Source organism: Porites lutea, chromosome 4 (assembly GCF_958299795.1).
Source record: "Porites lutea chromosome 4, jaPorLute2.1, whole genome shotgun sequence".
NCBI classification, from domain to species: Eukaryota; Metazoa; Cnidaria; class Anthozoa; order Scleractinia; family Poritidae; genus Porites; species Porites lutea.
This window is the reverse complement of record NC_133204.1, coordinates 557,164-564,079: the sequence shown is the minus strand read 5'-3', so window position 1 is coordinate 564,079 and position 6,916 is coordinate 557,164.

Genomic DNA, 6,916 nt, shown 5'->3' with positions numbered 1-6,916 from the left:
AAAAATACTGAGGATTGAAAAAAAAAGTAACCTGCGTGCAGACGTCTCCTACTTGGAAAAAACGGATAAAATATTGAGTATTTTTTGCTTATTTTTGCCCATTACAGGGGCGGATCCAGGATTTTTTTAGGAGGGGGTGCACTCGTCTCTTGCCCTACTTCAACACCAATAAACTACATAGTTTTTTTTTCCCCGCAGAATACCAGTTGTATTAGAAAACCGCAGGTCATCTCAGGGGGGGTGCGCACCCCCTGCACCCTCCCCCTAGATCCGCCCCTGCATTAGATAACAGCAGCAAGGGAAAGCCGGATCTTGGTGTAGATCAGGATCATTTATGTAGAATAACCCTTAAAATTGAAGGCAAGGCTGATCAGTTTTTTGCCCCCTTTGGACAAGCACGTGTTCAAAGGGATTAATTGCGCAACACACACCCTTTAGTATCAGGTGATAGGAGTTTCGTGTTTTATTTCGAGTCAGTTTTTACTTCGAGCGTAGCCTGGGACCAGGCTCCGCAGTAGGAAAAGGCAAAAAAAGAGGTGAAATAGGAAAAATATTAGCGAGAGAAGCAAGCCGAGGGAGGGGAAATGGGCGGCGCTACCCTTTCTTTCCCCAGACTACCGCTCGGCTCGCTTTGCTCGCCGATTTTTTTCGCGCACGCTGGTTTTTCCCTCCTTTTTCCACCAATGCGGAGCCTGGTCCCAGGCTACTTCGAGCGTATACCAGAGTTTTGTATCGTACTGTTTCGTTTACAGTTTTCTTTGTCTCACACGAGCGCAGCGCGAGGTCACTCATACGAGGAGTTAACATTGGCCGAGTTTGTGGCTGAATACGCTCAAGTTTTGTTATGTAAGGATATTAGTCCTTTAGAGCGCACGGAGCGAGAAAAGCATCTCGTATCCTTAATGTATTTTCCCCAACAATAGGAATGGTCGGTCATTCTTAATTTTCATGGTTCAGTATTGCTCGACATTGAGCGTGGACTTGTTACATGGGGAGACTCTTATCTTCATTTGGAAAGTAGAACCCTTTACAGGCACCCATTGCAGGAGAAATCCTTCAGCGCCAGGTTTGTTTTGTCGCGATTATCAGCGAGAACAATGCCTTAGCATTAAAGACCACTTCGGGTTATTTATCCATGGAGAACGCAAATGGTTAAAACATATCTGCGTGGCATGCTGGACTCGTCTTCGACAGCAGGAGTCGCATCGGGAGATTTTTTCTGATTGTCCTCTAAAAGCTCTGGCTGCGAAAGATTCATCGGCGACGCCAAAAAACTAGACTGTTTTTCGCCTCCTAGCCTTCACACGGAACCGAAGCTGGGAGCGTGCACGTTTTGGATTTTGGTTGTAGTTCCAGACAATTTACTCGCGACTTTTTATTGCAAGACTTTTCTCCTGCGAGACATTTCGATTCTGAACTGACATTGTTTTCGTGCCCCAGTTCAAGTTTTTCTACTCAAGACAACGGGTTTATTACGTTTTCACAATCGAAACATTCAGTTTTTGATTATGTAACACGTCCTGCCACGAGTTCCTTTGTCGACGCTCATTGTGCTGTATTTTCTTCTGGACAGTTTAATTACACAGGGCGAACAAAACTAACCTTTACTAGCTCCTGACGAAAGTTGGTTTTGTCTAACCGAAATATTGGGCAAATAAATTTCCCATTCATAGCTGTCCCATCAGCCTTGTGCAATCGTAACCAAAAAAATGGTAATTTGTTGTTGTTGCATACACTTGTATACTACTCAAGAGAATTTGAAAATAAGCTTGATTTCATCTCACTTAGCGTCTTCGAATGACATTCAGTTGTAAACAACGTACAGTAGGTACTGCTGTAAGTGGTAAAGTGACCATGCTTCATTAACTTTGGGAAACAATGCAATCATTGAACGTATTCTTGCGTTTTGAGAAAACTTGAATAATAATTAGCACTATTTATGGTTGAACTCACTGGAAAATACTGGAGACTACGGGATTGATGCCGAAAATGTGGGCGGGTGAGATTCTCTCAAGCTATTTCAGCTATTTGACAAATTACTTCTGTGTCAATTCCTAAGCTCTCTTTCTAGCATAGGCGTTTTCTTTTTTTTTCGCCGAAGAAATGAAAACAGGTTACATTCCTGAACTACTGAGCTATCGAACTCCAAACAGCAAAAACCATCATATATACAAAGCTGCTGGAAAGCCAATCGGCTATTGACTTCGTCGAACTCGCCCCCGAAAGGGAGGAACGTGGGGCAATAGTTTCCATGGTCATATCGTTGCTGCTGGAAAGCCAATCGGCTATTGACTTCGTCGAACTCGCCCCCGAAAGGGCGGAATGGGGGGCAATAGTTTCCATGGTCATATCGTTGCAACCGTCTCTAAAGCAGCATTCCAGATCACAGTAGGAGTTTGTTGTATAATTTAGATCCTTCTGTTTTACAAACGCTCTGCGGCACCTCTCTTCATTACACATTTCCTGAAAAAAAAAAACATGATATATATTTAGCATTTATTGAGAGGGGCTGTGTGGTATGTGAAGAATTATGCAGATCGAGGAGGATGTTATTCATCTCGGCCTTCAGCCTCGGTGGATAACATCCTCCGAGATCTGCATAATTCTTCACATCACACCGCGGAAGCCCAATTCAATAAGAGTTGATTGCAGTTCTGCTTGCAGAATGTAATATGTGTAATTGTTTTATCATTCATTCAAAATACTCCTAACTGAATTCTTAGACTGTTCACAGTCCTCTATTTTTTCGTAAGATCATCGAGATTGAGCGCTTTGCGTTACGGGCTGCCATCTTGTGTGAGTGTCAAAGCTACTGAGGGGGCGGGGGTGGTTTGGGAGGAAGCGAGAAAAATAGAGATTACAGTCCCTCTATTTTTCTCGCCCCCGCCCCAGAGCTATAATTCCCGACGCCCGCCCCCTTGGTACATTTGAAAAACAAGATAGCTGTGACGGTAAGACGCGGTATATCTAAACGATCTCACGAAAAAATAGAGGACTGTGAAAAGTCTACTGAATTCTTTACAAATTTACCTTCTTGCACTGACTTTCTCGGCCTAAACTTTGGCCCACCATTCTCGGCACGGTTTCAGGACATCAAGAGATGTTTTTTTTCTTGAAGATATTCCACAAAAAGTAGATAACATCCATCAAGCAAATGTTTTGCGTATTCTTGCATTTCTTCCGTTCAGTGTTAGTCAGAAATTTAGCTTCAGTTTTTGTTTTGCCTTCGGATAGCCGTGAACACCGTTTTTTAGTTCACTGTACATGAGCTAGGCGGGCGTGCCTGGAAAAGACCTTGATTGATGGTCTATTGCCCTCCCATGCAGCGAGTTCCTCACCCGCGTGGAGGGGGAACGCGCGTGTGATAAAGCATAACGAGCCGCACCGTCTTAGCAACCAAAAAAATTTTGTTTATCAAGCTGAGATAGGGGACTAAAAGTCCCCTATCTCAGCTGGATACTCAGAAGCTTGTAACATTCACTATTCCATTTATCTCTGATCATATTTCGCATCTAATACGATAGAGGCGTTAATTTTCGCGCCATCATGTCATCATTCTAGGGCGAGAAATTTAATTAAAAGCGCGGCATCCAACAAATGTACGGCTCACGTTTCGGCTAAAATTATTCAGTGCCGTCAAAGAAAAAAACGTATTATTAAGATCTGCGTATAAAGTCGATCACATTGCTAACACAGACAAAAACGCTTAAATATCTCCTACGAAATGAACGGCTGAGTTTGTTTTTTCTACGGGTCAAACTGCTACTATATATCCCAGAAGCGCTCAGGCATAATAATATGCCAGGACTTCTACCTGGATGAACCAGAAAGGATATAGAACAACTGCCTAATTGTTTTTTACGGCTACGGGTCGAAATGCTAAAAGTGTTATATATCCTAGAAGCGCTCAGGCATAATAATATCATGCCAGGACTTCTACCTGGATGAACCAGAAAGGATATAGAACAACTGCCTAAATTTTTTTTTTTACGACTACGGGTTGAAATGCTAAACGTGTTATATATCCTAGAAGCGCTCAGGCATAATAATAACATGCCAGGACTTCTACCTGGATGAACCAGAAAGGATATAGAACAACTGCCTATTTTTTTTTTTTTTTTTTACGGCTACGGGTGGAAATGCTAAACGTGTTATATATCCTAGAAGCGCTCAGGCATAATAATATCATGCCAGGACTTCTACCTGGATGAACCAGAAAGGATATAGAACAACTGCCTATTTTTCCTTTTTACGGCTACGGGTGGAAATGCTAAACGTGTTATATATCCTAGAAGCGCTCAGGCATAATAATAACATGCCAGGACTTCTACCTGGATGAACCAGAAAGGATATAGAACAACTGCCTATTTTTTTTTTTTTTTTTACGGCTACGGGTCGAAATGCTAAACGTGTTATATATCCTAGAAGCGCTCAGGCATAATAATATGCCAGGACTTCTACCTGGATGAACCAGAAAGGATATAAAACAACTGCCTATCTTTCCTTTTTACGGCTACGGGTTGAAATGCTAAACGTGTTATATATCCTAGAAGCGCTCAGGCATAATAATATGCCAGGACTTCTACCTGGATAAACCAGAAAGGATATAGAACAACTGCCTATTTTTTTTTTTTTTTACGGCTACGGGTCGAAATGCTAAACGTGTTATATATCCTAGAAGCGCTCAGGCATAATAATATGCCAGGACTTCTACCTGGATGAACCAGAAAGGATATAAAACAACTGCCTATTTTTCCTTTTTACGGCTACGGGTCGAAATGCTAAACGTGTTATATATCCTAGAAGCGCTCAGGCATAATAATATGCCAGGACTTCTACCTGGATGAACCAGAAAGGATATAGAACAACTGCCTAATTGTTTTTTACGGCTACGGGTTGAAATACTAAACGTGTTATATATCCTAGAAGCGCTCAGGCATAATAATAACATGTCAGGACTTCTACCTGGATGAACCAGAAAGGATATAGAACAACTGCCTAAATTTTTTTTTTTACGACTACGGGTTGAAATGCTAAACGTGTTATATATCCTAGAAGCGCTCAGGCATAATAATATCATGCCAGGACTTCTACCTGGATGAACCAGAAAGGATATAGAACAACTGCCTATTTTTCCTTTTTACGGCTACGGGTGGAAATGCTAAACGTGTTATATATCCTAGAAGCGCTCAGGCATAATAATAACATGCCAGGACTTCTACCTGGATGAACCAGAAAGGATATAGAACAACTGCCTATTTTTTTTTTTTTTTTTACGGCTACGGGTCGAAATGCTAAACGTGTTATATATCCTAGAAGCGCTCAGGCATAATAATATGCCAGGACTTCTACCTGGATGAACCAGAAAGGATATAAAACAACTGCCTATCTTTCCTTTTTACGGCTACGGGTTGAAATGCTAAACGTGTTATATATCCTAGAAGCGCTCAGGCATAATAATATGCCAGGACTTCTACCTGGATAAACCAGAAAGGATATAGAACAACTGCCTATTTTTTTTTTTTTTTACGGCTACGGGTCGAAATGCTAAACGTGTTATATATCCTAGAAGCGCTCAGGCATAATAATAACATGCCAGGACTTCTACCTGGATGAACCAGAAAGGATATAAAACAACTGCCTATCTTTCCTTTTTACGGCTACGGGTCGAAATGCTAAACGTGTTATATATCCTAGAAGCGCTCAGGCATAATAATATGCCAGGACTTCTACCTGGATGAACCATAAAGGATATAGAACAACTGCCTTCTTTTTTTCTACGCGTCGTAGTTCTAAACGTGTTATTCTTAGAAGCGCTCAGGCTTAATAATATGCCAGGTTTCCAGCGACTGATTTTAGCTGATTTTGCGGTGCGCAAGAATGGATAATTTACCCGACTTGTAAACAGATATTTCCTTCAGCCGATTGTGTCTCATGCAGGAGAATGTCATGTCTGCGTTGTTTTGTTTCTACTGAAGTTTTATCAAAAAAGCTTAAGCGAAAATAGGAAGATCGCAATTTATACTCTTACGAACTATAAATTAGGGCTGACCTGGAAGACGCGTTGAATTGTGCCGCCATCCTTCAAAATATAATCTGGCTGCGTTTAGGGAGACAATTTCTTCTTCCATCCAGATTTACTTGGTATATGTGTTTGCGAGAATCTTCAGACAAAGAATTGGGTATACACTGATTCGAATGGCTTGGCGATACTAAGTGCTTAAGTCTACTTACCGATTACAACATGTTTTGGAAGTATTGAGAAGCGCGCCAAATGAGGTTGCCACAGTGTTCTCGAGCGAACACGGCGCGACCTGGATTGATAAAATTACCATTACATGCAGCTATCATGCCAGTGATTTCTCCTTTCGTCGCATAGTGAATAGTTTGTGAGCACATCCTCGACTCTCGAAACATTTGTCTTGCGCCGCTTTCGAAGTTGCTTCTCCCGCGAACCATAGGTAGATTTCCCGCTTAACATAATGTTTGATAATTTATGCAAAAGTTGACCTCGTGAAAGTCAGCAGTGCATTAATCGCCTCAAAAATAAACAGACTTCCTAGAGGGTTTTGAACACGGTTTTAATTAAGGTACTTTACGAGCGCTGCGGTAGTTGACCGCAAAAGTGTTACGGTGATGGATACTCAACTGGATGATTACGTCACTTCATAGCAACCAGACGGTACGAATTTTTTAACTTCCGGAGCGCTGAGGCTCGTAGTGCCTACGAACCTTCTGAGTGGGAGGATAATGAACCCGCACCAAAACCTCAAACCACTCTCGTCATCGGACTCCCCCGCTTCTTTTGCTCACGTATCTCTATCCTTACAAAAAAGTGAGTGGCTCTGGAGACAAACACGTCTTTCCTTTGCTGTGCATGAGCAGACCAAAGTCCGCAAAGTTATCTGCGACGAGA